The sequence below is a fragment of the Hemitrygon akajei genome, chromosome 2 (genome assembly GCF_048418815.1).
Source record: "Hemitrygon akajei chromosome 2, sHemAka1.3, whole genome shotgun sequence".
Lineage (NCBI taxonomy): Eukaryota > Metazoa > Chordata > Chondrichthyes > Myliobatiformes > Dasyatidae > Hemitrygon > Hemitrygon akajei.
Window position 1 is genome coordinate 119981946 of NC_133125.1, and position 13712 is coordinate 119995657.

General features: G+C 45.5%; 1 pseudogene; it reads left to right on the forward strand.

Annotated features, from left to right (window-relative positions):
• The first annotated feature begins 2027 nt into the window (after nt 1-2027).
• Nucleotides 2028-4003, forward strand: LOC140720834 (general transcription factor II-I repeat domain-containing protein 2A-like; annotated as a pseudogene).
• Nucleotides 4004-13712: the final 9709 nt, after the last annotated feature.

Here is a 13712-nt window from a genome sequence, read left to right on the forward strand (position 1 = left end):
GACCAAAAACTAAAGCTACAAGACCTGCACAAAACCACATAGTTACAACAGTGCAAACAATAGCATAATTGATTAAAAAAAACAGACCATGGGCACAGTAAAAAGAGTCCAAAGATGCTAATTCTAGGTAGTACTGCTGAATTTCCCTGCAATAGGCAATTGAATCATTGGCCTGCCATGAAGTAACTGATTCTATTGCCTTTATTAGTCCTATCCCACTTCTAGGCAATCACATTGCCATGATGTACTGCTGATCAGAAAGAATCTGGATTTCTGTGTGTCACCAGAAAATGAGAGATGATATGGTAGCTTTGGTAAAGTTACCAGTGGGAAGCCACTCGAATGAGTTTGAGTTCCAGTCAAAGAACCTCAGCTGTTTAGATAACTCAAGGAATGAAATTTACTTGCTTGAGAGCAAAGAAAATTGAGAAGCAGGACACTCAAAGCATTGAAAAATCTTGCTGAGAGCAAGGTTATTCCAGTTCAACAGATGTTAGAAGATAGGAGGATGAACTTAAATTAAATGCAGGTGGTTGTCTGTGTGGTGATCTTCTTCTTGCCTTAAAGGGAGAACAGAACCTATTCTTGACTGGGATAACTTACATTAGAAGGCAAGTAGCTTTATAGACAGACAGTCCAGAAAAAAAGTTAAACATGATTGATTAATCACCAGCATCGACGTGTTTCTCCAGATTCCAGCCTCTTGTGTTTCCACAATACTGCAGCTGCACTGATAACCTTCTCAAATTGTTTAGAATCTCAAAAATGATTATATATAAAAAGGTGAGAAAGCATTTGAAAAATAATGAAGATAATTAAACCATATTCATTTGAAGTATATTAATTAATAAAATGAATGTTAGTTAAATTAAAAACACATTTCCATTCACTTATCCGGATGAAGAGGTTCAGCCTGAAAGGTTGACAGTTTATTCCCCTCCATAGATGCTGCCTGACCTGCAGATATCCTCCAGTATTTTGCGTGTGTTGCTCTGGATTTCCAGCATCTGCAGAATCTCTTGTGATTGTATACTATATATTTTGATTCACTTGTTTTTTTAGCAAAGAAAGGGATGCTTCAGCTCTGGGTGGTGCCAGAGGAAATAGCTAAGATGTTATGAAACACTCCCATGCTCAGTGGAAGAGCAGGAAGTCATGTGTGAGTACATCAACCTTCAGCACATTCTCTTTTTCCACATTACAGTGTGCCGACTGAAGTGTAATAAAGTTCATAACATCCTGACAGATGCACTGCAGCTAAGCAGAACCAGCAGTGGCTGAAACACAATTCAGTCAATTTCTTGTTCCTCACCAATGACTTTTGATTGTCTGATCCCTCTGACTTCCTTTTTATCTTTTATTTTGCCCTCCAGATATTAAATGGCTGCCAGAGGACAGTTTGTGGGTGCAAAGTATTTCATTGTGATTCTTCAGTATTCACAAGGTGTGGGAATGGTCTAAAAGACTAAGAGATCTTTCTTTGTCAGCTTTGTTATGCTCATATGTATCCTGTTCCCAGTGAACACTATCATAGCAACTGTAACAGCAGCAATGGACACTTCACCCAATGTCATTTTCAGTGATCCACTGCCATTTTTGTCTGGTATATCTTCAGGTATGCTTCACTGTCTAAAGCATATATGTCAAACTCAAGGCCCGCGGGCCAAATCCGGCCCGCGGTGGAATTATCTTTGGCCCGCGAGATAATATCTAATTACTATTAAAGCTGGCCCCAGTAATCGAAGCGCCTATGGCGTATGATATGGCTAATGCTGAGCTTATTCAGGTACCAGGTTTTCAGGGTTTTTAGTGTTTATTCGGTTTCCCTGGTTTATTTCCTGAATATCATTAATGAATAAATTTTTTTTCTATTAGAGCTGGCCCGCCAGTATATTGCATGCACCGCTAATACTACAAATCCCACAATGCACTGCCAGTGCATTGCTCGCGCTTGCCTTACTCTCTCATCAGCATCCTTATGGCGCTAGTCATGTGTGGTCAACTTTCAGCTATCCCTCACCCCAAAAATGGCTGAACGAAAGGTGGACTTTGAAAACAGGGGTTTTCAAGGCAGGTGGGAGGCAGAGTATATGTTCGCAGATATAAAGGGCAAACCTGTTTGTCTTGTGTGCGGAGACGGTGTGGCTGTAATTAAAGAATATAACGTAAGACGACACTATGAAACGAAGCACCACGACAAATACAAGCATCTGGACAAGAAACAGAAGCTCCAGAAGGTAGAAGAGTTGAAAAGCAGTCTGGCGTCACAGCAGGCTATGTTCACAAAAGCCAAAACACAAAGTGAGGCTGCTGTAAAGGCTACTTTTATTGTGGCAGCAGAGATCGCTGAATCAGCCTGGCCCTTTTCCGAGGGAGAATTTGTTAAAAACTGCATGATGAAAGTTTGCGACGTCGCGTGCCCAGATAAAAGGCAAGCATTTTCAGATGTGAGCCTGAGCAGAAACACCGTTGCTGACCGTGTACGTGAGCTTGCCACCAATCTACAACAACAGCTGGTGGGGAAGGGAAGAGATTTCATCGCATATTCCCTTGCTGTGGATGAGAGCAGTGATGCACCATCAATAACTCACTCTGAGACGTAAGAAGCGAGATATTTGCTTTTATTGACTGGAAGAATGAACAACACTACATCCTGGAGAATGAGGCTGGGCTCAGGCCTCAATCGCCTTTATACAGGGGTCTGTGGGAGGAGCCACAGGAGCAGTCCAGACAGGTATATGTAGTTCACCACAAGCAGGGACACTTCTGATACTGCCCAATTGTCAATTTTCATTCGTGGAGTGGACTCAAGTCTGTGTCTAACAGAGGAACTTTTGGGATTAAGATCAATGCATGGCACAACTACTGGAAAAGATCTCTTTGAAGAGGTATCCAGATGTGTAAATATAATGAGGCTGCCTTGGGATAAACTTGTGGGACTGACGACAGATGGAGCGCCCGCGATGTGCGGTCAAAAGAGTGGATTGGTGGGCAGGATCCGGGAGAAGATGCGGGAGGAAAACGGCGCAGGTGAGCTGACAGCTTATCACTGCATCATACACCAGGAATCGTTGTGTGGCAAAGCCTTGAAAATGGAACATATAATGAGCACCATAACACGAGCAGTTAACTTCATAAGAGCCAAAGGTTTGAATCACCGCGAGTTCAAGTCGTTTCTGGAGGAGTTGGGTTCAGAATATAATGATTTGCCCTAACACACAGAGGTGCGATGGTTAAGCCAAGGAAAGGTGCTGAAAAGATGTTTCGAGTTGCGTGAGGAGATCTGTCAGTTCATGGAAAGCAAAGGGAAAGACACAACAGAGCTCCGGGATAAAAAGTTGCTTTGTGAAATGGCGTTTCTGTGTGACATCACAAGCCATCTCAATGCGCTCAACCTGCAGCTTCAGGGGTGGGGTCATGTGATCACAGACATGTACGCTGCAGTGAGGGCAGTGGGAGACGCAGATGCAGCAAGAAAACTTGAGCCATTTTCCGTGTTGCCAAACTATGAAAGAGCAGGTTTCTACCGCAGTGTTCCCACGTGCAAAGTTTGCTGAAAAACTTAGAATACTTGGTACCGACGTCACACGGCGATTTGCCGACTTTGAAGCCCAAAAAAGCAGGTTTGAACTGCTCAGTAATCCATTTGCAGTTGACGTGGAAAGCGCACCAACCAACATACAAATGGAGCTGATTGAACTCCAATGTAGTGACACACTCAAGGCAAAGTATGACTCGGTGGGCGCTGCAGTTTCTACGTTTCATTCCCGACACAATGCCCCAGCTGCGTACCCAAGCTGCTCAAATGCTCTCTATGTTTGGCAGCACATATCTGTGTGAACAACTGTTCTCTTTGATGAAGATAAACAAAACATCACACAGGAGTCATCTTTCTGATGAACACCTTCACTCAATTCTGAGGATTTCCTCAGCTCAGAGCCTGACTCCAAACATTGATGAACTTGCATCCAAGATGAGATGCCAAGTATCTGGCTTAGACTAGTGTGAATCACTGTGGTGAACTACATATACCTGTCTGGACTGCTCCTGTGGCTCCTCCCACAGACCCCTGCTGACTGCTCCTGTGGCTCCTCCCACAGACCCCTGTATAAAGGCGATTGAGGCCTGAGCCCGGCCTCATTCTCCAGGATGTAGTGTTGTTCATTCTTCCAGTCAATAAAAGCCGATATCTCGCTTCTTACGTCTCAGAGTGAGTTATTGATGGTGCATCAATTTTATTGACTGGAAGTTAAAACATGGAAACCATTATACGTCCGGAAAGATTGGATTTGGACCCCCAAGACCCTGAAGCAGCTCTTGCCTTTGAACTCTGGCTTGCATGCTTCCAATCATACTTGGAGGAGGTTAGTGCAACTGAACCCGCTGTTAGGCACAGAATTCTCCTCTCGAGAGTCGCCCCAAAAGTTTATTCATTCATCAGGGACCTCTCGACCTACGAAGGGGCGCTTGACACCCTCAAAAGACAGTACCTGCGGCCGGTGAACGCCGTCTACGCCAGACATCGCTTGGCCACGCGCAGGCAGCACCCTGCGGAGTCGACCGCCGAATTTCTCCAAGCTCTACAGGCACTCGTGCGGACTTGTGACTGCAAAACACACACGGCGGAACAGCATGCAGAACTCTTGGTACGAGACGCCTTTGTTACAGGAATCAGCTCAGTGTATGTGCGCCAGAGGCTGCTGGAAAAGGCTGATCTTACCTTATGCTCAGCGATCGAGACGGTCGACACGCTGGAGGCTGCTCTGCACAACGCTGACGCTGTCTAGCCGCGCGATTCCCCACCGGGTCCGTGGACGTCTCCGGCCCCGCAGCCACCGGTTCCCGTGAGCGAATTCGCCGACGCCGCTGCCAGTCGCGGTTCCACGCACTCCCCGAACTCGTCAAACCGAAAGCTGTGTTATTTTTGTGGGCTTGTGAAACATCCTCGAAACCGTTGCCCAGCTCGAGAAGCAACCTGCTCCAGCTGCGGAAAACCGGGCCATTTTGCCAGAGCCTGTAAGTCTAAACCGCGCGCGGGGTCGAGCAGCGCTGCGTTTGAGACGTGGGGGCCGCCATCTTCCATGCCTGGCTGTGGGCGGCCATCTTTGCCGGCGTCACCATGCCCCGCCCCTACCTCCCCGTGTGAGACGTGGGGGCCGCCATCTTGCACGCCCGGATGTGGGGGGCCATCTTTGCCGGCGTCACCATGCCCCGCCCCCGACTCGCCGGAGTTTACCGGGCACCAAGACGGCATTTCAACTCTGGCCACCGTAACCCTCGACCAAAGCGCTCCACACCAGCTCGCAAGGTCAATGATGAACATCCGGGTGGGTTGTGTAGCGACATTGATGGGGCAGGGCACAGAATATCGGAACTTTGCGCTCCTGGTCATGCCTCGGCTGTGCGCACCTGTGCTATTGGGGCTGGACTTCCAGAGCCATCTCGAAAGTGTGACTATGGCATATGATGGGCCCCTCCCACCACTCACTGTCAGAAATCCTCAGTTTGGTGGGACTTCACCATATACTCCGTTACCACACACACATACACACCGAACCACACATCCCGCCCAGCACCATGCCGATAGCTGTGCTACTGACACTACTTGCAGCCTCTCCACCCTCAAGATCCCTCCCCCATTGCTGTTCGCCAACCTGACCCCCGACTGTAAACCGGTGGTGACTAAAAGCAGGAGGTACAGCGCGGGGGACAGGGCCTTCATTCAGTCAGAGGTGCAGCGGCTGCTCGGGGAGGGGATCATCGAGCGAAGCACAAGCCCTTGGCGGTCCCAGGTGGTTGTTGTTTGGACCGGGCAGAAAAATAGGATGGTTGTGGACTATAGTCAGACCATCAATAGGTTCACGCAGCTTGACGCGTACCCCCTACCCCGCATCACGGATATGGTCAACCAGATAGCTCAGTACAAGGTGTACTCGACAATAGATCTGAAATCCGCTTATCACCAGCTCCCCATCCGCCCAGAGGACCGCCCCTACACTGCCTTCGAGGTGGGCGGCAGGCTCTATCACTTCCTGCGCGTCCCATTTGGTGTCACCAATGGTGTCTCAGTCTTCCAGAGGGAAATGGACTGGATGGTGGACCAGTACAACCTGAAGGCCACATTTCCCTATCTAGATAACATCACCATCTATGGTCGCGACTGGTCGGATCACGGCACCAACCTCCAACGATTTTTCCAAGTGGCCGAAGCTTTGAACCTTACTTATAACAGGGACAAGTGTGTGTTCAGAACCACCCGACTCGCTATCCTTGGGTATCTCGTGGAAAACGGGGTCATTGGCCCTGACCCCGACCGTATGCGCCCCCTGTTAGAACTCCCTCTTCCCACCACTCTCAAAGCCCTCAGGCGGTGCCTGGGTTTTTTTTCCTATTACGCCCAATGGGTCCCCCATTACGCAGACAAGGCCCGCCCCCTGGTCAAGTCTACCACTTTTCCCCTCTCTGCTGAGGCCTGCGTGGCCTTCAGCTGCATTAAAGGGGACATTATCAAAGCAACGATGCATGCGGTGGACGAGACCATTCCCTTCCAAGTAGAGAGTGACGCCTCCGATTTCGCGCTTGCCGCTACCCTCAATCAGGAAGGCAGGCCAGTAGCATTCTTTTCTCGTACCCTTCAAGGCTCTGAACTTCGGCAGTCCGCGGTGGAGAAAGAAGCCCAGGCCATAGTGGAAGCTATTAGGCACTGGAGGCACTATCTCGCCGGCAAAAGGTTCACCTTGCTGACCGACCAGCGCTCAGTTGCGTTCATGTTTAGCAACCAACAGCGGGGCAAAATCAAAAATGATAACATTTTGCGGTGGAGAATAGAACTCTCCACCTACAACTATGATATCCTGTACCGGCCTGGCAGACTCAATGAGCCCCCTGATGCCCTATCCCGGGGAACGTGTGATAGCGCACAGCTCGACCAGCTGTATGCCCTCCATGCAGATCTTTGCCATCCGGGGGTCACCCGATTTTACCATTTCGTTAAAGCCCCGGAACCTGCCATACTCCCTGGAGGACATCAGGACGATGACCAGGGACTGCCAAATCTGCGCTGAGTGCAAACCGCACTTCTACCGTCCTGACACTGCACAATTTGTCAAGGCCACCCGCCCTTTTGAGCGACTGAGTGTTGACTTTAAGGGCCCCCTTCCCTCTACCGACCGCAATGTCTATTTTCTCAATATTATTGACGAGTACTCGCGATTCCCCTTTGCCATTCCCTGCCCTGACACCACTACCACGTCCGTCATAAAAGCCCTGCGCCAGCTCTTCACTCTGTTCGGATATCCCTGCTATATCCACAGTGATAGAGGGTCCTCCTTTATGAGTGACGAGCTGCGCCGGTACCTGCTAGCTAGGGGCATTACTACTAGTCGAACCACGAGTTACAATCCCCGGGGAAATGGACAGGTGGAGAGGGAGAATGCCACAGTGTGCAAGGCCACACTTTTAGCCCTTAAGTCAAAAGGGTTGCCGGTCTCTCGATGGCAGGAGGTCCTCCCTGAGGCACTCCACTCTATCCGCTCCCTGTTATGTACGTCCACCAATGCCACCCCTCACGAACGCCTATTCTCTTTTCCCAGGAAGTCTGTCACTGGGACCACCCTACCAGTTTGGCTGGTGTCCCCGGGGCCAGTGCTGCTACGAAAACATGTGAGGAGTAATAAATACTCCCTGCTGGTCGAGAGGTTTCACCTTTTGCATGCTAACCCCCAGTATGCCTACGTGGTCTTGCCTGATGGGCGGGAGGACACGGTCTCTGTCTGCGACCTGGCGCCCGCAGGAGCAGCAGACCACTACCCCGTACACTCCACGGTAACTATGAACCCTGTACCCGAGGTGACACCGCGCACACCGTGCCCCACACAGACTCCTCACGACGCTCATGTACCAGGCATCTCGTACGCGTATATTCCGGGTGCCTCGCACACACGTGCGGGATCCCTGACACCTCCAGTTAGGCCAGAACCAGCACAACCTCCGTCTCCTGTGCAATCACCACCACCGGCACCTGTGCCATCACCACCTCCGGCATCTGTGCAATCACAGCCGGAGCTACGTAGATCACAGCGACAGATTCGACCACCTGATAGACTTAACCTGTAAATATACTTGTAAGAAACTTCGCCACATGGGGACTCTTTTTAAAACAAAGGGGGGGTGAATGTGGTGAACTACATATACCTGTCTGGACTGCTCCTGTGGCTCCTCCCACAGCCCCCTGTATAAAGGCGATTGAGGCCTGAGCCCGGCCTCATTCTCCAGGATGTAGTGTTGTTCATTCTTCCAGTCAATAAAAGCCGATATCTCGCTTCTTACGTCTCAGAGTGAGTTATTGATGGTGCATCAATCACAGAGTGTTGGCCTGTGGAAAAATGTTTTCATTAGAAATTACTCCGGAAAAGCTGCAGATAAAGCCATAAGAAATAAATGCAACTGATTTATTTATTTATTTAATGATCAATGTTGTTTTTGTAGGCAATAACCTAAGCTTTGTTACTTTCAGGTTAATATGTGTAATAAATTCATTTCAATAAATTTTGCAATAAACGCTGAACCAGTCCGGCCCACTGTGTATTTGAGTTTGACACCCCTGGTCTAAAGAAACAGAAGTATCACTGTTCACCTAAGTGTTGTTTGTGGAATCTGGCTTTGAGAAAATGATGCTTGGTATGAAATATTTACCAGTGAATTTTAGATTATCATAATATTTATTGATCCACCACTTTCTGAGGAACCTTTGCCCTCTGGTAGTTGACGGCTGTTAGAGTCAAAATTTATGATGGAGATGATATCCTTGACCAAGGAAAATAAGCAGGGAATATTTATTTGTATTTTATTAGTGCTCTTCATCTCTGCGAGCCAAGGTAAAAGGAAGGAAGATGAAAAATAGAAAGTATATTTAAACATGGGAGCACTAGGAGCACATCAAAGTTCAAAGTGCATGCTGAGATTCATTTTCTTGCATGTACTTACAGGGAAAAAATAAATACAATATACTTTCCAAAAAAATCCATACGTAAACAGAAAAAGATGGACAACCAACCAATGTGCAAAACAACACAAATTGTGCAAATCAAAATATTACCGAGAACACAAGCTGTAAAGAGTCATTGAAAGTGCGTCTCTGTAGGACATAAAATCCAAAATTATCCACATCGGTCCAGTAGACTGATGGGTGTAGGATAATAACTGTTCCTGAACCAGTTGGTGTGGGATCTAAGCTTTCTGTACCTCATGGCCTATGATAGTAGTGAGAAGAGGGAATGGCCTGGATGGTGGGGGTTTTAATGGTGGATACTGCTTTCTGGTGGTTCCAAGATTGTCAAGCCAAGGGGTGGTAGTGGGGACAAGCTCCCACTACCTAACAGTGCTCTTCACAGCATGCGCCTCAAATAGCCTCTGACAACCAAGTCCAACTCTTGGCCTTCTCATGTGGCCTAGCCTCTAAACCTGGCGGAACTTTTTCTACTGACAGGAGAAAGGGCGGAGGCGGGTCCTGGTGCCAAAAAAACAGTGCTTCGGGTAGATGGAACTCGGCAGCCTGGGAAGGCAGTCCATCTAAGAGAGGGAGAACTCTGATTTCAAACCTCGGTTGCCTTGTGGCCGTACCCACTCATGGGAAAGGCTTTGGGAGTAAACCCTGAGCACAAATCCGGAGATGAAGTCCCTAAGGCAGTCCGACGTTGCCTTCAAACTCGTTCTGGCAACTCCTGCGACGTCACTGGTTCCAAGCTTTATCTGCCTTTGCCCTTCCCTTGGACAACATCTGGCATGGAGAGGGGAGACTCGCAGCATGGGCAACTGTCGGTCTTCCATACCACCCTGCCCAGGCCTGCGTCCTGGAGAGGACACTCCAGCAGACGTTCCAGGCACAGATCCATGATCTCACGAGACTAACGGATGCCACCACTGCTTTCTGGTGTCAGTGATCCTTGTAAATACATTCAATGATGGGGTGTGCTTTACTGGTAAGGTACTGGGCTGTGTCCACCACTTTGTGTAGACTTCTCCTTTTCTTGGCATTGGTGTTTCCACAGCAGGCCATGACAGAACCAGTTAGAATACTCTGTGATGTGTATCTATACAAGTTTGTCAATGCTTTTGGTGACATGGTGAATTTATGTAAGCTAAAAATTAGATGAACTGTCATGCCTTCTTTGCGATGAAAATAATGTTCTATTCCCGGCAGATATTCTGATACGTTAATGCCGAGGAATTTAAAGTTACTCACCATCTCCACCTTTATTTCTCTAATGAGGACTGACTCATGGATTTCTGGCTTCTTCCTCCTGTAGTCGATAATCACCTCTGTGGTTAAGCTGATGTTCAGTGAGCGAATGTTGTTGTGGTACCATTCAGATTTTCAATCTCCTTCCTATATATTAATTTATTACCAAACATGATTCGGGTAACAATGGTGTCATCAGCAAAATTACAAGTAGTAGCCACTTTATTAGGTACATATGTATACCTGCTTGTTAATGCAAATATCTAATTAGTCAATCAGGAAGCAGCAACTCAGTGAATAAAAGCATGCAAACATTGTTAAGAGGTTCAGTTGTTGTTCAGACAAAATATCAGAATGGGGAAGAAATGTGACCTAAGTGACTTTGACCGTGGAATCATTGTTGGTGCCAGATGGGGTGGTTTGAGTTTTTCAGAAATAGTTGATATCCTGTCATTTTCACACACAACAGTTCCTAGAGTTTGCAGAGAATGATGAGGAAAATTTTTAAAAATCCAGTGAGTCATAGTTCTGTGAGTGAAAAAGCCTTGTTAATGAGAGAGGTCAGAGAAGAATGGCTAGACTAGTTCAAGCTGATAGGGAGATGGCAGTAACTCCAATAATCACATGTTACAACAGTGGTGTAACTAGGTATAGATGGTACCTAATGAAGTGGCCACCGAGTGTAAATATGGCATTGGAGCTACACATAGCCTCACAATCAGAAATTACTAAAGCAGAGAGCTAATCACACAGTGCTGTGGAACACCTGCGCTAATGGTGAGTGTAAAGGAAATGTTGTTGTCAATCTGAACTTAATGGGGTCTGTCAGTGACGAAATCCAGGATCCAGCTGCACAGGGAGGTACCAACATCTAGATCTTGGAGCTTAGTGTTGAGCTTTGAAGGGACAATAGTGTTGCCTGCTGAGCTGTTGTCAATGAAGAACACCCTGACCTCATGTTGTAAGTCATGCTTCTTTGGTTTCACATAGAAAGTCAGCTCACATCTTTGTCATATTCATTCATGTTAAATGATTTTGAAGCATTGTCTTGTTATAGTAGAAAAGATTGAAAGCCTGGAGAACTCAAACTGTCAACTAGTTCTGAGTGAGTTACGATCCATGACACTTTGGGAAACAAAATAACTTGTGAGCCTTAAAATATAAATGTGATTATTGCTGCTTATTTAAACATTTGATCATATTCTTTGTTATTTTTATTTTTTAGTTGATATTATTTTGCACTTAACATTTTACAATTGAAATGGAAACAATCTATCATGTCAGTGTTTGAAATAATAAAAGTATGTTGGCACAAATAATAATCAGACATAGGATTCCAGGTGTGGAAGAGGACACAGATATACTACTGGCAAAGGAGGGTAGGGGAATCATTGGGAATGTTGCTGAAACAATTTGGAGGCTTACAGAAGGCAGACATATTGCCTGATGAATGACCATCAAATGAGGGAATTTAAAAGAACAAGCCTGAATCCCAAGCGGCTAACCAGAGTTCAGGAGATAAAATTAAGCTTGCTTTCAGTGCAATGACACTGAAGTGTGTGACTTTATTTGAATAACAGCTCTGTTTATTGATAGAAATGTGCAAGAGCTAACTGAAAAAATATACATATATTAAGCCATCCCTGTAGACGACAATAGTACTTTTGACTTGTAATCATTGATTCTTTGGAGTTCTAAATATTTGCATAATCCTTATGATGAAAATGCCACAGAGTTAAAAAATAATCTGTTTGTTTTACTGCTCAGTTTAGACTGAAATAACTAGATCAAGCAAATAGAATCCTTTTTTCAAAATACTTAACCCTCTGTGTCAATTCAGCCTTTGTTAAATGTATCCTTTCTTATATTTCACATATGATGATCTTCCCCAATGTCTTTGTTTTTCTGAAAATCTCATTCCATCCCCTGAGGTTTAAAGGCTCCTAACAGTCTGATGTTTCCTTTATAACTCAATGTATCCAGATTTTATAGACCTCAAAAGTTAGTCCTACCCTCTCTGCTTCTATAGGGTACTCAAATGGTCATTAAGTGCACTGTGCATGCTGGATGCTCCAAGTGGTTTCATACCATTTGTTATTGTCATGTGTTTGCAATCATGAACAATTCACACAAAGCAATCAAGCAGAATCATGCATTCCTTTTGTAAGAAATTAGTAAAATTCTGTTTGCACACCAGGCAAAATAGGAATTATGAAGAGCTTTTTTAAAACATGTTTGGAGAAGGCAGATTTGCAAATTGGTTTGTTAAATTATAATTGTTAATTGGTTTCATATTGTCACATATGCTGAGGTGCTTGGCATCAGAATCAGAATCAGGTTTATTATTACTGGCTAACATGTTGTAAAATGTGTTGTTTTGCAGCAGAGGTACAATGCAAAAATATGAAGTTACTATGGTTGCAGTGAGAAGATGACATGTCCCGGATGGTGAGGGCCCTTAGTTATGGATGCGACCTTCCTAAGCCACCCCTCTTGAAGATATCTTTCATTTCGTCATATCAAGTTAGTACAAGAGAACAGCAATTACAAAATGTGGAATAAAGTGTTACAGTTACAGTGAAAGGGCATTGCAGGCAGCCAGTAAGATGCAAGGTTATGACAAGGTGGATAGTGAAGTCAGAGGTCCATTTTACCATACAAAAGGACTGTCAAATAACCTTATGACAGTGGGATAGAGCTGCTGTTCTTGTGGCTGGTGGTATATGCTTCCAAGCTTATATACTGTTCTTCTCTGATGGGAGGAGGGAGAAGAGAGAATGTTTAGGGTGGGAGGGAGTCTTTTGATGTTGTTGGCTGCCATACCAAGCCAGTGAAAAAAGTGAACAAATGTATGGAGAGGAGGCTGTCTTTCTGTAATATGTTAAAATCTCACTGCATTTTCTTGTGCTGTTGGGCAGAACAATTGCCATATAAAGCTGTGATGATTCTGGATAGAATACTTTCTGTAGTACAACTACAGAAACTGGTGAGGGTTAATAGGGACGTGCCATTTTTTTAGCCTCCTGAGGATTTGTTACCTTCCATACTGTTATATTTATAGAAAACATATTACAGGTTGAGTACCCCTTATTCAAAATACTTGAATTTCAGATAAGGGGTACTCAACCTTTATAACATAAAATGCTGGAGGAACTCAGCAGGCCAGGCAGCATCTATGCAAAAGAATGAAGTCGATGTTTTGGGCTGAGACCCTTCAGCAGGACCCTTCAACCTGTATAATCATCTTCATGGAATGAAAATTATACCTTAACACAAGAAATTGGAGCAGAAGTATCCCTTGAATTCCCATGAACTTGCTTCTAGATTCTATAATATGTAACTTTTAATAACTCAGATAACAATTAGAGAATTCTTAACTAGTCAGTGATTATTACATGGAATTGCATGAAGAAATTAATGCCACACATACAGTAATTTCTGTGGATAAGAACTGACTAAGGTGATGAATTGA